At 41.2% G+C, this 20,307-nt stretch overlaps 1 protein-coding gene across 1 annotated transcript in view; it reads left to right on the top strand.

Annotated features, from left to right (window-relative positions):
• The first annotated feature begins 15,502 nt into the window (after window positions 1–15,502).
• LOC129775684 (uncharacterized) overlaps window positions 15,503–20,307 on the top strand; it is a 135,744-nt gene continuing 130,939 nt past the window's right edge. The window contains exon 1 of the mRNA XM_055780696.1: window positions 15,503–16,296. The gene's annotated coding sequence lies outside the window, so the exon portion shown is untranslated. The remainder of the gene's footprint in view (window positions 16,297–20,307) is intronic.

Here is a 20,307-nt window from a genome sequence, read left to right as displayed (position 1 = left end):
GTTTGAAAATCATATCTCCAAAACGAAAAAAAACCTCTCTGTAATTGAGGTATGTTATGTAAAAAATCCTCATCTTTTAAGAAAATATATGAAAAATATAGCGCCCTCTAGGCCAAAGCTATGAAAACAATAAAAAATGAATACAATCATTGTTAATAAAATGCTAGCCTATTGGCTTCAATTTGATATGTCGATCATCTAAATTGGTTCAGTGGTTCAAAAGTTATGAATTTAAAAAAAAATCATTTTTAGGAAAAAGTGAAAAAAAGACGTTTTTCGGACCACCCTGAAATGGATATAAAATAAAAAAATACGGGTCTAATATTTTGTGATAAAGAACAAACTTACCACTTTTGCAAAAATCTGTGGTTCTCAGATAATCTATAAACTTTTACTTAGTAGCGGCAATACATACACACACTCTTTACAGATACACGGGCCAAAGGTTGTGCAGTCCACTGATGATTCAACAAGAGCCAAAGGTTGTACCGCTCATGACAACTCTACACGAGCTGATGATTGCGCCGGCTAGTGACCATTCTATCCTGGATTCCTCGAGTCGAGAAGACGCACCCCGCTAGATATGGGGTACATACTAGGGGGGCGTTGCTGATTAATGGTCAGCTGCATCCCAATAGGAAGTATCCCGTGTCGGGCACACGTACAGAGCATTGGAGACAGCAACATCACAATTACGAAAACACTTGTAATACTAACCTCGAGCCGACCGCGAGTAATCGGTTACATATTACTAACATAGATAATAAGAAAAACTGTTAAAATATTGAACTCCGACCCCGTCAGGCTAACGCCATAGGAGCCTTGATAAAAATATATATTTTGGGAAAAAAAAGTGGTAAGTTTGTATATGGGTTTGATATGGAATAGCTGCATATGAATATTATTTCAATAATAATCATAGACGTGACATCACTGCTCGCTTATTATTTTACACGCACAAGTAAGCTGTCAGAGCATACCTCGCAAGGAAGGCTTTGGAATCAGCTGTCAAAATTTCAATTGAAAACAGAACGAAATATTAGTTACCGGCGTCTGAATCGTGTGCTTCAAGCTTGTCAATTAGAAATAATTTTAAAAAAGAATTTTTTAATTTTGCGTTCGGAGGAACCGCGGAAATTTAAGTTCAATGTGATTTACACGGGCAAACTTTTTAACTTTGTTTCAATTATTCTTTTTTAGTAAAGGAAAAAGGAATTTTGGACTCTGTTCTGATAATACCTCGTACTATCCAACCCTCCGCTGCTCAAAAAAGAAAAGCATCAAAACAAAGATTGGATAAGGATGAAGCAGTGCTGGCTAAAACACACCGCATCTCAGGATTTTTCAGCTTTGGATCAAAATCTGAAAATTAATTAGTTGTTCCAACGTCACCCGAGGGATCTGCTGGAATAATCGGTAAAATGACCCAGAAACTAAGGTGGCTGGCGCCGAGGTCGACTAAAGACATCGACGACTCTGAAGCGACGAACGCCGATCTCCCAAAATCAACGTGTGATCCCTCAACGTGGTTCCCAATGACAGAGACGCGTGTTTCCTTTTTGGCAAAGTTTCCGGTGAGTCAAAATAATAGGGATTCAGATATATGTCCTGAGTCAAAGAGATGTTATCAGTCGCTTGGTGGTGGCACTGGTGGTTCTAACAGATTTTTTAAAAACTCCATGTTCTCACCAGACACGAAAACGGGGAGCAACGGTTGAGGAACTGGTTTATCTACAGTCAACCAAAAGGTATGATCTGTCACCACATTTATTCGACATTATTATATGCCTGAATTGGTTCATTAGGTTCCGTGTTTTGCTTCTACTGTATGGTTATGACACCAGGTCGAGACGCATTTTCCGAAGAAGATGGTTTCAAGCATTGGGAGCAGTCAGATGAAATGATGAAATCATTTGAACAAGGCCAACAACACCGAGAAGCAGTTCTGAAGTACAACCTGCGAGATTCATAGTCCAGCCACGTCGATAGGGAACTGGAAGCGTAAGTAAACGAAAGGCGACAGTACTGTTGTTGTTGTGATTCTCTTTTTGGTGGAAAGGGGTTTGGCATTCAGAGGAACAGATGAGATCATTGGCTCTAAACACAACGGTAACTTTCTGGGCATAATTGAACTGATTGCTCGATTTGATCCGCTTTTGATTGGCCATCTTGACAACCATGGGAACCCTGGTAGTGATAAGAAATCGTATCTGTCCTTCACCGTGTATGAGGAGTTCTTATTTCTAACGGCAAAGAGGGTTAAGAATGTCATCCAAATGGAATTGGAAAGTGCCAAATACTTTTCTGTGTCTGTAGATTCGACGCCAGTTCTGACTCACACCGATCAGCTTACAGTAATTCTGCGATATGTTGTATCTGGTAGGCCAGTAGAACGGTTCGTGACTTCCTTGCAACCAAAGTCTCATAAAGCAGAAGATCTAACGAATACCTTGTTGGAGTTGGCGAATAATATGGCTGGTCCCTATTCAGGAGAGCAAGTTCGTCTTCTGCAGAAGAACTCATCTGCTGTTTTTGTTCCTTGTGCAACAAGAAAAAATATTCTAACTAGCAGGTCCTGTGGCAGCTTCTTCTTGCGTAGAAGCTGTAAGCTTCTTCGGGTATGTTCAACAACTGTACACGTTCTTTCTTCACCCACCTGGCGATGAAATGTTCTGAGCGATTCCATGGCAAAGAATAATCGCCATTAAAAAAATTAACCATTAAATCACTATCTGACACCCGTTGGTCAGTAAGTGCCGATGCAGCTGATGCGCTTTTGGAAGGGTTTGTTAGTATCGGGAAGGCGTTAAGGCATATTGAAACAACAAATGAGCAATTTCCCGCAACAAAGTATGATGCGTGTTCGCTAGTGGAAAAGATGGATTTTTTTTTTTTCCAAAATATATTTTTTATTAAGGCACATGTGGCGTTAGCCTGACGGGGCCGGGAGTCCAATATTTTGACAATTTTTGTCTTACAACTATGTTAGTAATATGTAACCGATTACTCGCGGTTGGCTCGAGGTTAGTATTACAAGTGTTCTCATAATTGGTATGTTGCAGTCTTCGATGCTCTATACGTGTGCCCGACACGGGCTACTTCCTATTGGGATGCAGCTGACCATTAATCAGCAACGCTCCCTAGTCTGTACCCCATATCTAGCGTGGTGCGTCTTTCTCGACTCGAGGAATCCAGGATAGAATGGTCACTAGCCGGCGCAATCATCAGTTCGTGTAGAGTTGTCATGAGCGGTACAACCTTTGGCTCTTGTTGAATGATCAGTGGACTGCACAACCTTCGGCCCGTGCATCTGTAAAGAGTGTGAGTATGTATTGCCGCGACTATGTAAAAGTTTATCGATCGGATAGGAGGGATATGAAACGGGAACACAACGAAGGAAACATCATTAAACGTTGACATCGGCGTTTCTGAGGAACAGGTATAGATGAAGCAGAAGATCAGGATCCCGGCTACCTAAGATATCCCGGACGGGGATATCCGATTTTCTGCCTTGTGCTCTCAGTGCTCTAGAGAGCTGAGAGCGAGCAGCATGGAACCGGATACACGACCAGACAACATGCTCGATGTCGTGGTAGCCATCGCCACAATCACAAAGATTGTTTGCTGCGAGCCCAATGCGATAGAGATGCGCGTTTAGGTTGTAGTGATTGGACATAAGCCGAGATATCACGCGAATGAAATCACGACCGACATTCAATCCCTTAAACCAAGCATTCGTCGAAACCTTAGGGATAATCGTGTGTAACCAACGACCGAACTCATCTTCACTCCACATGCGCTGCCAACTAACGAGTGTGTCCTGACGAGGAATGTGAAAAAATTCGTTATAAGCAATTTGCCTTTCAAAAAGTGTGCCTTCTGAAGCGCCCACCTTAGCTAGCGAGTCCGCTTTCTCATTCCCCGGAATCGAGCAATGAGAGGGAACCCATGCTAAGGTAATCTTGAATAATTTTTCGACCAAAACACTCAATAGATGTCTTATTCTTGTTAGGAAATAAGATGAGCGTTTATCAACCTTCATTGAGCGGATTGCCTCTATTGAGCTGAGACTGTCTGAAAAAATAAAATAATGGTCGATGGGCAGTGTTTCAATGATCCCTAGAGCATAGTATATCGCACCCATTTCTGCGACATACACGGAACAAGGATCTTTGAGTTTGAAAGAGGCACTGGAATTTTCATTGAAGATGCCGAAGCCAGTGGACCCGTTTATGTATGAACCGTCAGTAAAGAACATTTTATCAGATCCAACTTTCCCATATTTTTCCGAAAATATCGACGGAATAACATTGGAGCGTAGGTGATCTGGTATTCCATGGTTTTTTTGTCGCATGGACAGATCAAAAATGACAGAGGAATTGCAAAAGTATGGGAAGCAAACTTGGTTGGAGATGCCCGGTGAAGGGTGCACTTCATGGGTAAGGTACTCATGGTATAAAGACATAAAACTTGACTGAGGAGTCAGTTGGAGTAGATTTTCGAAGTTATCAATCACCAATGGATTCATGATCTTGCAACGGATGAGAAATCTGTAGGATAATTCTGTGAACCGAAGAGTAAGCGGGGGTACTCCTGCCAAAACTTCGAGACTCATCGTATGTGTCGAATGCAAACACCCCATGGCTATACGCAAGCAACGATATTGTATCCTCTCCAGCTTGAGAATATGAATCCTGGCAGCTGATCGGAAGCAAAAACTGCCATATTCTAACACTGATAATATCGTTGTTTTGTACAACTGAATGAGGTCTCTGAATGAGACAATCATCCATATCATTGACGTAAAAACTGTACAAGAGGGGGCTTAGGCAGGAGCCTTGCGGTAGGCCCATAAAACTGTATCGTGAAGATTTCAAGCTGCCATGATTGAAAAACATGTGCTTTTCTGACAGTAAATTGTACAGGAAATTATTCAGAATTGGTGAAAGTCCACGATTATGAAGCTTCTCTGAGAGAATTTCCATGGAAACTGAATCAAATGCCCCTTTGATATCGAGAAAAATGGAAGTCATTTGTTCTTTGCGAGCAAATGCGATTTGGATTTCAGAAGATAGCAGCGCGAGACAATCATTCGTCCCTTTACCTCGGCGGAAGCCAAACTGCGTGTTTGACAGCAAATTGTTCGCTTCAACCCACTTGTCCAAACTAAGTAGAATCATTTTCTCTAACAATTTGCGAATACAGGATAACATTGCAATCGGCCTATACGAGTTGTGATCGCAAGCCGGCTTGTTGGGTTTCCGTATGGCTATCACTCTCACTTGTCTCCAGTCATGCGGGACAATATTCAGCTCCAGAAACTTGTTGAACAAGTTCAGCAAACGCTGTTTTGCCAAGTCGGGAAGATTCTTCAACAAGTTGAATTTAATCTTGTCCGACCCCGGAGCTGAATTGTTACATGAGAGGAGGGCAATTGAGAATTCCACCATCGAAAAATTCTCATAATCGCATTGGAGCGGAATATCGCGTACGACGCTTTGTGCAGGAACAGAATCGGGACAAACCTTCCTTGCAAATTTGAAAATCCAACGGTCAGAGTATTCCTCACTTTCATTGGTATGGTTCCAGCCACGCATTCTCCTAGCCGTATTCCAAAGAGTACTCATAGCGGTCTCCCTTGACAAACCATTGACGAATTTCCGCCAATATCCACGCTTTTTTGCTTTAATCAGACCTTTTAGTTTGGCTTCTAGAGCTTGGTACTTTCGAAACCATTCCACTGATCCAGTTTTCCTGAATTTTTTGAAAGCGGATGATTTTTCAAGGTAGACCTTTGAACACTCCTTGTCCCACCAAAGTGATGGAGGACGACGTCGGAAAGTGGTAGCCGGTACACGTTTCTTTTGAGCTTGAAGTGCGCTATCGTAAATCAAACTTGATATAAAATTATACTCTTCAAGGGGAGGAAGTTCATGCATCGAAATGATTGCTTCAGATATTAATTCTGCAAATTTTCTCCAGTCAATATTCTTCGTGAGGTCATACGCAATATCGACTGACTCACTAGATTTTGATTCATTGGCGATCGATAAAATTATTGGTAGGTGATCACTACCGTGGGGATCTTGGATTACCTTCCATGTGCAATCCAGGGATAATGAAGAAGAGCAGAGAGATATGTCTAGCATGCTTGCCCGTGCAGGAGGGTTGGCTATCCTAGTTGCTTCCCCAGTATTTAAAACTGTCATGTTGAAGTTGTCGCACAGATCATAAATCAACGTGGCACGGTTGTCATCGTAGAGTGACCCCCATGCTGTTCCATGGGAGTTGAAGTCACCTAAGATTAACCGCGGCTCCGGCAATGCCTCGATAATATCAAAGAACTGATGGCGGCCTACAGTAGTCCTGGGAGGAATATATATCGAAGCAATGCAGAGTTCTTTGCCATTGATTTGTATCTGGCAAGCGACAACTTCAATGCCTGTAATCGATGGGATAGTGACTCTATAGAAGGAGTGACGTTTTTTGATCCCCAATAGTACGCCACCAAACGAGTCGTTACGATCTAGGCGAATAATGTTGAAATCGTGAAAATTCAGCTCGTCGGCTGAACAAAGCCATGTTTCACAGAGAGAAAATACATCACAGTTAGAACTGTGAACTAAAAATTTAAATTGGTCTAGTTTAGGGATGATGCTTCTGCAATTCCACTGTATGACAGTGGTCAAATCCTTGACCTCTTGCGCTGAATTAGGCATCGAGGGAAATGAACGCTGCTAAAAAACCACATTTTTCTTTCAAAAATGTTCTCACAACCGGAAGCAAACATAATACTATGCTTTTAAGAGGATCATTTATATTTAAAGCATTTAAAATGTTATCCACAAGGTCTGAAAGCGCAAGCAGGCCAGGTAGTGGCTGTTGCTTCGACCGCGAAAATGGAACAGACGTGTTCATTGTTGTTCCGGGAAGTGCTGAGGACCCCTGGTTGGTAGCATGACCACGTAAACCGGGAGGTACTTGCTTCGGCCTATTCTCAGCACGTTCAGTTCGAGGCTTCATTCCAACTTGGGAAGTTTCGGTATTCTTTCTGGGGAGTGATGGTAAAGAAGTAATTTTTCTTTTCCTGATGGCACCCTGCGATGTACCGGAACATCCGGCATTGGGAGCGTCAGCAACAGGCTCGTCGTTCTGCAGAATGGAGTAGGGATTGTCCTGTGTCGTTGGCACGGAACTCTTAAGCATTTCTGCAAAAGTCCGCTTGGAACGTTCCTTTAAGGAACGCTTGAGTTTTTCCCCTCGTTGTTTGTACACCGGGCATTGAATAAGATCATGAGGAGTCCCGCCGCAATGAAGACACTTGTGCTCTTTCGCGCAAGGATTCTCATCATGGCTCTCTCCACAATCTGCGCAACGTTTTTTATTGCAACAATAGGCGGCCGTGTGACCGAGTTGCATACATTTGTGGCATTTCATTACCCGGGGTACAAACAACCGAACAGGTAAACGAAGTGCCCCTATTGCAACGTAATTTGGAAGGGCGGAACCCTCAAAAGTCACACGAAAAGAGTTTGTCCGATTGAGAATTCTTTTGTCATTTTTATGTGACACAGATTTCAGTCGATCACATGCAAGAATCTTCACAGTTTTTAGTGTGGAGTTCTTGAAGCGACCGACACCATCGATTATCTCTTTTCGGGTCAAACCCTTTTCGGTTATTACGCCGTCTATTTCGACGTTGCAACAGGGTACGTATACACGATACTCAATCGCAAAGAGGTCGCAGCGCGTTATTTTGTTCGCTTGGGTCCTGCTTGAGACGACAACTCGTAGTTTGTCTGGCCCCATCCGTGTAATTTCGGTAACGTCAGAAAAATGTTGAGTTAGTTCCTTCGATATACGAATGACATTGAGAGGTTTGGATTTTCGTCTAAAGTACACAATGAATGGGCCTTTGGAGTCTTCAGGGTATTCTTTAGGACGAAAATCCTGTTTCTCGTCGATTTCCTCATCTTCGGAACTATCAACTTCGTAAACAGAATTTTCTACCTCAATTTCTGCTTCATCCTCCTGCTCTTCAGGAGGAGGTTCGGTATCAGAAATATTCAATTGCGTCAACGGGGGGTCCTTTCCTCCCTCAGCCATATTAGAAAAATCGGCCAACTGTTCGATATGAACAGAATATAATAATTATCAAAATGAATAAGTAAAAAAAAAAATATATTATAAGGTTATGCTGCGGATAATATTTATATTAATTTATTTTATTTATATAAAATTCTAAAATGAAAAAAAGGTCCAATAAAATTTCAACGGTAATGTAACCAAGAAAAAATAGACACCCCTAATGCCAACGTTTGCCGATTTGGTAAACACACAGATGAACAATGGTGTAAATCGAGCACAGATGGTAGAAGGAATGATAGGAGGACAAAAGAAAAATAAACTTATACTTGCCGCTGCTGTGTGGCGTGTGTGATAAATCTGTCTGAATTGTATCCTCTGCGTCTCGGTCGCGCACCACTTTGAGCTTCGCTCTACTCGCAAGCGCAACCGATGAAAAAAAACACAGTCTGATTCGCTGTGGAAAAAAACACCTTTGTTGGATCGTTTCGAAAACCTATCCGATCTACTTGCGAGTTATCGAACGAATGATGGATTGTTTTGAAAGATCTGGTGTCGGATACTTCATCGGTTTCATGTGACGAGTAAAGCTTCGCAGGGCGTTGATGTGGATTTGAAAAAGGTTGTTGACCTATACAACTCATTGGATGTATTTTTTTAGCAAGAAGAGCAAAACCGTTTCGTAGAACTGGAAAAAGATGCTATTGCTCTTAGTACAACTGCGGAATATCGACCCACCGAAGGCAGACGACGAAAGAACTAAGCTGAAACGGCTGACGTATACAAAGAAAACTTCAAGCGCATAATTTTTTCACTACGAAAGGCGTATATATACGCCCTCGCCAGTCTTTCTCTTCTTCATGGTGCTACTGACACTCGACCGCAACGGTTATGTTTTTAGCGCCATTCTAAAAGAGAATCATAGAAATAAAAGTTTTCTCCTACAACCGGATGCAAAGCTTTTTTCAAAGCTGTGTTCGGTCCTTAATATAGCGTTTCTTTTAGCAACAGTTGTCCGGACATCAGGAAAGGAGGAAGCAGCCGAGAAGCCCCCAACGGCCATTCAGGAAGTTGGTTCGGTCGGATTGGCCACTTTGACCGGCAGTTTTCACTGCCCCTTGCGTGTCCCGCTGTTTGCGCCCGTCTCATCAGCAACGTTTTTCCTGCCAGTGACGCGCGATTTTGGCGCAATTTCTGCTTCAACCACCAGCAACTCAGGAGGTGTGAAAAGAGGTTTTCTTCGCTTCGTCGCTTCGAACCGCTGCGGCGATTGCTCTGCCGTCTGCGGTATCCGGTCCCTTCCCCGCTACCCCACTACCATTTGGTGGTGTATTAGGAGTGGTTCTTCAACACGATCGGTGAGTGACCATACCTTTATTAATACCAGGAGCTAGTGAGAAATAGGACGCCCATAGGGTATAGGCTAGAAAAAATTTTTTACTACATATCCCAAATTGATTTTAATTTAACTGACATTTAAAAAGTGATTTTTTCCAAGTGTTTTTAAAAATAGTGTTTTTCCGCCAAGTGATTTCGGTGTTTGTTCTTGTAACTGCGTTGGCATTGTCCCCCGCCGTTACCGTCCTCCGCCGTTTTCGTCCCCCGTCGCACGTCGTATAGTCTACTTTGGTTCGTGAATATTTTTCCGCGCCTGGCTGTATTTCGATATAGCCAGGCCCCAATCATGGCTTCCAGCAGCTCCGGCGCCGGAAGGCCAACCAATATTTACAGAGGTGTTACCACCACTCGTACCTTGCCCAGATGGGCTGATCCTTTTGGTGGCAACTTGCAAATATTACTGTTGAGAGCCACTGAAGGTAACATTCTCCCATCGAATCCTTTCACCGTTTCCAAATCGATCCAAGGAGTGATCGGTACGGAATTTAAAGACGCTAAACCTCAACGCGACGATAAAAATCGCCTTCAATATGCGCTACATCTACGAGATGAAAAACTCGTTCAATTGCTTTTGGGTACAAAGTCGCTGATCGACGAAACACCCATTGAAATTTTATACCATCCCACCTTGAACCAACGCAAATGCGTTGTGTCCTGTCGTGACGTAATGTTCTTAAACGAAGACCTCCTCCTATCTGAACTAGCCGACCAAAATGTAATCGGCGTTAAAAAAATTTTACGATTTGACCCAGTCTTGAAGGAAAGAGTTCCTACTTCAACCATGATCCTCACCATTAACGGAACAGTTATCCCTGAAGCAATTAACTTCGGATTCCTCCGTGCTTCAACAAGAAACTTCTACCCAAACCCGATGCAATGCTTCGGATGCTTCGCTTTCGGCCACACTGCCAAAAAGTGCGCCAAAAAAATCCAACTTTGTCGTAACTGCGGTGTAGCCCACCCTGAACTTAACATAAATAGTAATGATAAGGACAAAATTAAAAATTTTATCTGCAATGCACCTGCCTCTTGTGTGAACTGCAAGGGAAATCACGCCTCTACCAGTAGGAAGTGCCCAGCGTGGATCGCAGAGGATAACATCACCAGAGTCCGAATTGACCAAGGTGTGTCATATAAGGAAGCTAAATCCATTTTTGAGAACAAAAATGGTCCTTCCTTTGCTAGTAAGCTTCAAGAAAGACTAGTCAAAATCCAGAATACTGGTTGTTCTCAATGCAAATGCAACTGCAATCAGGCTAAGCAAACTTCTTCAGAAAAAGCAGTTCCAACCCCGTCCAGTAATCCACAGGAATCGGAACTCAGCACCTCCTCGTCAGATTCAGAATCCGACCCAGAAATTTCTATGGAAATCGGAACTACCCCCTCCAACAAGAGGAAAAATACAAACAAAAGGTCAACCTCAGATGAATTCAAATCATCAGAAGAGGAAATTTTTAGAGGAAAAGAATCCAATAGGAAGAAATCCAAAAACCAAAAATATAACTCAACCCAACCAGCCAACGAATCCAAACCATCCACTTCCTTCCAACCATCCACTTCCCCCCAACCATCCACTTCATTCCAACCAACCACCGCATCCAAAACTAAAACCTCCAACCAATCCAACCATTCAAACAAACCCACCCCACCTGGCAACAAATCAATTGCCAAAGCTTCCAAAAATGATCCTAGACTGAAGAACAAATCCAGCAAATCTACCCATTCCTAATCTCAAGTCTTCTGATGAGGAAAACAAGCAAACCAAAGAAGTCCAACGGAAACGGACAAGGAACGAACAAACAAATCAAATAAATGAAAGAAACAACACACACACACCAACAATAAACACCCACATAACAACAATCAACAATCACATGCTAACACTCTATACCACTCCACTCCAAATAAAAATAACACTAACACAAATAACACACACACCAGGAAAGTTTCCAGCCCTCCAAAGGGTAATAATAAAAACAAATAAATTATTCCTTCTATTACATAATTTTAACCTTTGATCTGCAGCATTTTTATATCAATCAATATTATTTTAGTTAAACCGAACGGCCCGGAGTTGCCGTCCACCTTATTTTTGAGGGAGGTAGGATGGACGGCGGCTCCAGCCCTCGATCTCTTGATACTATTTACCATACTTTTCATAAAATAATTCATAAATCGAAAGACCTGGAGTCACCTTCCGCCTTATTTAAGAGGGATGGGACGGAGGGCGGTCTTCAGGCTTTCACTTATTCATATTATATTTAATCTGATTAATTCTTTAAATAACTTTCATAATCGTAGGACCGGAAACCGACTCTCACCTTATTTTGGAGATGGTAGGGTGAGCGGCGGTTCCTAGTCTAATAGTATATTTTCTCTAAAGGCCGGGAGTTGTCCTCCATTTCACTCAGTGGGAGTGATGGCGAAGACTCACGGTTGCAGACACCATAAGGACAGCACTATCGGACGACGCCGTCGAGCAAAAAAGGACCATCGAGTTCCTAAAGGATACAGGTTTATTCGATCAGATCTAATGTCAAATTACTAAATCTACCTATACTGATAAAACTACGTTTGTTTTCTCTTCTAATTTCAGCAAAAGATGAGCAGGTTTTTTACGCCCTTTTTAGAAGCGAGCTCGTCAAGCACACTAAAAGGGGCTTTTTCCCTGCTCCATTTGTTTGGTTGTGTTTTTGGCCCCAGAGCCGTGTAGGGTGCGGCGTTACGACATACATCCATAGCGGTTACTAGGACTGAGTCGAGCGAGAATAACGAATTTTGCAATAGTTTTTCTTAGTTTTCCTTTAGTTAAATTTCCCGCCCTCAAGGGCAAGAGACGAATTTACTCTCAGAGTTTAAAGTCTCTCTAATTCATTACCATTACCACCATTTCTCTTCTTCACAATAGTCACAGGTCTGGCGCTACACAATGACTAACATGCGCATAACGCGCCGTACCCTTCTGATGGATTTCTCCGAGACTGGGCCGAAGTGAGAAGGTTAACCTTCGATGTCACATTGGATGAACTTTTGCGAGCATTAAAAAGATGCGAGCCGTGTATCGAGCATTGTCCGATAGTTTCAAGGGCATAATGGAATTATGCACTCTATCGCATACGGAATTGGGACTGGAAGCGAGGAAGCTAATCGGAATGTATCCTAATGATCTAACAAATCTTCTCGTTTATGAGCTCGTGCACTTTGTAACATTTGCCAAAATACGAAGATCTTCAACACCCTCACAACAAGCTGCATTACATCACGATGAGGACCTGACAGATACGTTTCCGAGCGTATATATCGGTCTGCGAATGTATGTAAGCTTGATGGTTACCAATTGTTCTGGAGAGAAATCTTTCAGAAAGTTAGCCTTAAGTGAAAGCAAATCGAGAAATGCATCGAAGGACGAAATATCAATCTCCCTATGGGTGCCGAACATTGAAAGTGATATTCGTAGGACGATCGATTTCAAAGACTGTGATTGAGGACATTCCTGAAGCAAAATGCAGGCGACAGTGCTTCATGTAGTTCTAAAATTTAAAGGACTCCTACTACTATAGTGTATGATAATAAACGCAATAAAAAACAATTACCTACAATTTTTAAACCTTCGAATGTTCTCAGGAAAGAGGACCACCGGGGGCCCCCGAGACCCGGTGGCCCCGGTGACACACTTCACACAACTGTGATAATCGAATTTAAAATAAATGATAAGAAATGCTATAAGCTTTAACCCTTTTTTCGATAACGACGGAGGATTTGAAGTGCCCTGAATGTTTCGATTTGTCATTGACATTTTGACGTAGGATTACGTCTTTCGGGAACATATTGGGGTACAAATTGAAAATCGAGTACATCGTGAAAATTGTCCAATTTCAAAAGCTTATTGCTCAGTCGTTTCATGATGGATTGATGAAATTTTTGCGTCGATCGATTTCGGCACTCCATAACATTTTTTTATATTGAATAAAATAATATTTATCATGAAATTAATTGTCGAACAATTGAAAAATCTCAACCCCTATCCTAACGGAAATACCCACTTCTGATTGGTCATAATTGACGACACATGCGGCGGATCCCTAACAGAGCCTTCAAAACCAAGCTGCCTGGGGGGAATTAGCATAGCAAATACATAAAAGAACGGGGAGCTTTTGCTCCCACCGAAATGTGTTCCCTAACAGAGGCATCAAAACCAAGCTGCCTGGGGGAATTCGGCATTGCAAATACATGAAAGTAAGGGGCATTTTTGTATTGCGAGTAAGGTGAGTGATACGATTAATTTTAGCAAATAAAATTCAAATTTGGAACTTTAATGTTGGTTGTTTCGTGAAATATCATATCAATGACCGATCGTGTATAGTGAAAAATTTAGCACAAGTGTAAGTGTAAAATTGTATATGGTAGCAGTTGTGTTAAAAATGATTTGATATATGAAGCGATGTATTCCAATTTTCATAACTAAAAACCAAGGTGTGTTCCCGCTCAAGAACGGGTCGTTTGGTTCATGCTGTCTGTTTTGTTGTGTTCATTTTCACCCAAGGAAAATTTATACGGTGAGAAAAATTGGAAAAGTGAAGAAATATTAGAAAAACATTACCCAACAACCAAACAAAACGGCCCTTTTCAGGGCCACCAAATCATTATCAAAGAGTTTAACGATGTAATTCTTCAAACATATCCAAAATCAAAAGATAGCCTACCGGAATCCTACGTCAACTATGCGGTCGTGTCTCTTACACAACCCTCTTGTGACTTTTATGTAGCCACTATTGGCCTACCTTTTGATTCTTCTCTTAAAAAAAATTCACGCGTGATATTTCCACTACCAGATTCCAGACAGATCACTGAATTAAATTTCAATCTAAATGCAGCGAAATATGTTTAAATTTTTTATTTTAGTGTGTTTACTACAACAAAAAATTATGCAAAATAACACAGACAAATGTAAATTTGTATATTAATATTCGTCATTATTCGTTTCTATTAAGGTTCGTAACATCCACTACGAGCTATCAGCGGACTCTTTTCAAACAAATGTTTCGACATCAATACTTCAGGCGACGAACCCGATCTGCCAATCCCACACAGAGTATCCTGTAGTGTTTTGTTCTACACTTGCATTCGCTTACCACCGCCACCCTTTCAATTGGCTTAAGGACTTTCGTGGCCAAAAAAGTGATGCTCTGAAATTCAGGTTAACCAAAACCCTGCATCTTCCCCTCCCGGTCACACAATCTCAGAATCTATCTGCCAAAAAAATTAACACAAAAACACGTCGATCCAAGTTGAACATTCGTGAGTCAGTCTTCCCGAAAGCGTGTGTAACTTAAACTACTTCTTTTTTTGGGCGAGGAAACGCGGCGCACGGGGAATCTATGCGGATCAGACGGCCTAAATCCACGGACGAGTTGATGAAACGGATTCATCAATGAGTTCGGCTGGCTGGCTGCTGGAAGGTGCCAATGCAGCTCCGCTTCGGGGAACTGACGCAGAGGAAATGGCGGCGGGCTGTTTGCATGCGCCGGGGGATCATGAATCAATTTCGTGATCTACCGGAGCGCGCCGGTCGCGTGAATTCGATTCTAATCGTCCGGCCATTGCCGGGTGGACATTCTTCCGAATTGAAGGGTGGTTTTTGTGGTGGAATTTATTAGTTCCGGGATAAGTACAGATTAGTTTGGTTGATTTCGCGCAAAAATGAGTGAATCGGTGTGGGGCATAAATCACCTGAGTGACCAGCAAGCCTGCGATCGATGCTTGGAAATGGGATCACTATAGTATCGAATGTTCAACCCGTCTCATTCGTCGTGGCTGTGGCGGTGCGGCCTAGCCCATGCATGAGGATCAGCTATCTGTTTCTTTTTGTCACACGTCGGCAACGCAGCTGAACGAGGAGGGCAACCGGTTTGCCGGTGCGAGCACAGCTGAGAGGGCAGTAAAACTATCCCAGCCGGGGTAGGCCTGCGCGAGCGTTTTCGCGGTCACACTCCGTCAGTACTCACTGGGAGCGACTCGTGGTACGTTGCGTTCGGTATTGTCGTGGAAACGCGCGTGCTCCATGCCTTCAACGATATTGGAGTCCAAGAGGAGAAGTTAATCGTTCCGCGCGTGCGACACTTTCTGGTGATATCGGTGATATGGTGGAGGTGGAATAATTTAATGGAGTAACATATCAAAAAAGATAGAATATAATCATCTTTTTGAAGTGATTTGTGTTTCAATCGAGTGAGCGATCTGCTCCCGATCTGAGGACCAGCCGTCCGAAAGTGATCTACATCTGTTGGGGTGTTATGTATCGATCTGGTGCTGGTGTTCCGATTTTACGGATGCCCCGTAATGTTGACCTAGCTGATTAACAGGTCTGAACCAGCGCTGGCAGCAGCGAGTATATAAGTTTGGTTAGTGCTACAGTACAAATGTGTCAAAAAACAAGAAGAAACGTGCTCTGGTCGATCGAGCAAAACAAACAGAGAGTGCATTTGGTTAGCTTTTTGTTTCCTTCCTGTATGTTTTCCCATCGAGCCGGGCTGTGGAGCCGTTGTTAATGATGCTCGGTGGCACGTAGTGATGTGCGGTACTGCTACTGAAACGACGACGACGACGACGACTGTTGGTGGCCAGCTTGATGCCGAGTGGCAATTTTGAGGAATCGAGATTAATTTTGCTTGTTAACGTGGAAATTAGCATGCGCGAAACGAGAACGCCCGGTGGATGGGAGCATTGTTACCCAGTAAAACGTTTTCCTGAAAAGTGATACTGAAGAAAGTGTTCGCTGCAGTTGAAGTGGAATTAATAGAATATGTGCTTAAGGTAAATTTTCTCTGAAAGAATTATTTTTTTGGAACATTGTTTGCATGTTTGGGTTTCAACTCAAATAATCACCAAACAAACTGAGTGTGTTAACAAGTGATGGTTTATAAATTGAAGTTCTTAATATATTTCTTTAGAATCGACTAAAACTACAACAAAGTAGATCAAGTCTACATTTTTCATGGAATGTGTTAGAAGTACATGAATTTATTAAGATTCGTTGTTGAAGATTCACGAATTACTCGCAAACGCTTATCAACTAGCTCGGAAACGGAGTAGTGTATACACTATCTTTTTTTAAATCCTCACTTTGGAAGAGGGCGTATCGCATCGTTTCGAACAGATCCGATGCGGTTCTCGTAAACCATTGGAATGCTGCTGTACTATCATGAACACAAATGTGCTCAATAACGGCTTCAAGGCATATAAGTCCATGAAGCCATAACTAATTCTTGTTATAGTGCCAAGCCTTTGATTTTCGAATAATCGCGCTGTAATACTACTCAAAGGTCAATTTACCATTAAAAACTACACCTTGATGTGTCGAGTCGCATGGCATCTCGAGACATCTTTAAATTGCCTACAACGATAAGTTTCTACTTGGGGGCTAATAATGTAATAAGTCGATTCCAAAGGGTAGGGGTTAATAAACTTCTCAAGCAACTATACATATTTAAAATGCTCAATTTAAAAAAAATGCCTTTAGTCGTTAGCGTTCTTATGGACCACATATAGAAGGTACAAGACCACTTGACAAGCGTACAACTGACAGCTAAATTTGCGCCTTTATCCCCTCCGTAGGGATATCTCCAAGAAAATGAAGTGTCTCTCAATGCCGTCGGATGCTCAGAGTCAGGTACCATCATTTCCCAACTCGTTCGCCGTTCTATGTATGATCAACTGTAATGTGATCGAGAAGAGTGCCTATTCATGACGTGTTATTCACACCAGGGTGTAAATTGAAGAATTTGTAAACCGATGAACGATATCCCGCTTTTTTTTAGTTTGACTGTACCCTAACTTAGTTGGATTTCTTCTGAGTAGTGGCTATTGCTCGATTTTTTTTAAAGATTTCCAACGATGTAGTTAATAATATATTGAGTTTCAGGTTATTGCCCAACCATTTGTGTTCTTCCAGGGTTGATGTTCTGAACTCACAATTTCAGACTAGTGTAGAAAGTGTGGCTATTTAATAATGGAAAAGAGCGCCGATAATTCTTCAGCGTTTTTTTTGTTTCTCGGAATAATTTTTAGTGTTTATATTTGAGCAATGAGTTTTTGTGAAATTTCTCAAGAAACTTGGAAACCCGCTACTGGAACCTATAATATGTAGGGCTGAAATAAACGCCCGCTTTTTCCATTTATTCGTGAGAGGTTTAGGTGATTTTATTTGAGTGAGAAGGGTTAATGATGATTTTTACCATACTTGCCTATTTCGGTAATCTAATTCAATGTGATCATCGGTTGAATATTCGTGCGTTTTACGGTTTAACATGCAAAAATGGTGTGCCAAAAACCCAGTATTCCATAAGAACTCATGCATTTGGTGATATCTGCATAAATGAAACATGGTTTGAACTCATTGGTCATAAAAGAGATATCTACACACAACAATTCTTTTACTTTCCACAACTGGTGAATCAGAGTGTAGTGCCACTTTGGCATCGAAATTAATCGAAACGAAATCGTAAACGGCGCCTTATTCGCTGTTTCAGTATAAGTACCATAAGCTATATTCATACTGTCGCCTGGCTGGCGTTTTCGGTTATATCAAAGTAAAGCTGTATTTTCTCCATGAGGGTGAAATAACACCGTACTAACGAAAATCTTTCGTTTTGATTGATTTTGATTGTTTCTTAATGGATCTTGACTGTCCGAGTGATTGAATTTTATTTTTACCTGGAAACAATAACATTTTGGTGAAATCTTGTACTGAAAAAAATACATCCAATGGAAAAATGCTGCTTTTCACATATTCTTAGAAAATCCGAAACACTCAAATGTAACCTGTTGCATAAAAAAGCCTTTTTGACGTAGGACTACGTCTTACATTAAGGGTGACAAATCAGAAAACAGGTCACGTTTTTATGAAATATAGTTAACATTAATAACTATTTTTGCTGCGAACGGATTTTAACGATTTGCATACCAATCGAATCGGAAATTTTCTAAGATATGTTTTATATGCTATACATTACAATCCCACAGTCTTTATATGGTTTAAATTGATGAAAATTGGAAGCATTCCCATTTCCCCATACATTTGTTCTGTCCGTTTGTGTGCTTTCCCGAACAGAGCTGTCAATAACGAGCAACTTATGCAGCCGTTAGAATAGAGACAGTCGAAGACGAATGAAACGTTGGATTTAAAGTCTCCGTAAACAAAGGAAAAGAAGAAGAAAAAGGATAGAAACAACGAATGGGAATAACGAAAAAAGAATATTTGCGAAGTGAGTAAGCTGTCGCTAGCGTATAAGTATTGCATCTTCTCTGAGTAAAATTCTTGGAGAGACGAAAGAACTCTATGAGTTTAAAGTCTCTTTAATTCAGGAAGAAGAAGAAGAAGAAGAAGAAGTAAAATTCTCAGAATCTTCCTGTACCCGAAACAACAAAGGAAGCTTGTGTTTTATGTTTCCCCTCGAGCGAAGTGAACGAATATTCACTTGAAGTTTATCGCTGAAACTGTGTGCATCTGTTAGACGCGTGTTTTATGCTTGTTGAATGGCGATGCACAGAAGATGCCTCTCGTTAAATACTCAGTGCAATGCCTGCATTGATATAAAGAAACAAATTGCGACATATGTGTATTGTGTATTGTTCTCTCAAAGGCAAGAAAGATTCGTTGCTTCTCGAAATGATTCTACAGAACCACGCAAGCCATTACACCCTTTCAGGGTCTCCGGAACTTTTTACTAAAGAGTTATTTATGAAATTTCGATGTATTCGCAAATAATATTCGAAATGATAAACCAATAAATTAAAAAAAAGCGTAGTCTTGAGTCCTAACCGGTCGTGTCTCGTATACAAGCCGTCGATTTTTTTGAATGGCTATGTCTATTTGATCGTTGACAAATGTTTGCTAGTAACCTTTACCTTGTTTCCGCTCGCAAATGTTTGAAATGTATTGTGTATTGTGGTAATTGTAGTGGTATTGTGGCTAGTGGTAATTACTAACATATCTGGTACTTTTTTAGTTTTGATATTTCTCAAAAACATTCCGTTAACATAAATAATTATTACTGAAACGATTTTTTTCACTTCGCAAGTAATGTATTAGAGGTACAAGTATGACTTTACGGGTTTATAATATGTGGTGAAGGTAGTACCGTTGACATTATGTTGACGTTGACAGCAAATGTGTTCGAAAGGCGTGTACTTCAGCTTCAGAACGTAGTACATTGATTTGATTTGGTTGAAGTGTAAACAGTCAATATTTTTATCACATTATTTATCACATTGGTTATGCTGCGTTCCTGGCGGATTATAAAGAGTGTGGTGTATCCCGAGATATTACAACTGTGTAAAACCTTCATTGGCAATCTGATGACTATAATCCATCCGATTGAACAAAGCAATGATTTTGATTTGGATGATAAAGTATATAGATTGGAAGTACTGCTTAACGAAGACGCATTTATCTAATTCAATCGAATAACAGAACAGATCCCCAATGGTGTTCATGTATTAGTTATATTCCAAAAACTAAATAACTAAATATAGTGTCTATTATTGAAGAAATGTATCCCTTCTTGAGTAGCCTGCGAGATAAACTGAGAGTCAAACAAATACCGTATATATAAAATTCGCGACACATGTTCGACATTGGCGCATTGTAACCATACTTAGTGCATGAAAATGATATCTGGAGAACGACCGCAATTTTTGACGTAGAACTACGTCTTTCATTAAGGGTGTCAAATCTGAAAACTGGTCACGTTTTTATGAAATAACGTTAACGTTAATAATTATTTTGCCGCGAACGGATTTTGGCGATTTACATACTAAACGAAT

The sequence above is a fragment of the Toxorhynchites rutilus genome, chromosome 3 (genome assembly GCF_029784135.1).
Source record: "Toxorhynchites rutilus septentrionalis strain SRP chromosome 3, ASM2978413v1, whole genome shotgun sequence".
Classification (NCBI taxonomy): domain Eukaryota; kingdom Metazoa; phylum Arthropoda; class Insecta; order Diptera; family Culicidae; genus Toxorhynchites; species Toxorhynchites rutilus.
This window is presented reverse-complemented; position numbering and strand designations above follow the sequence as displayed.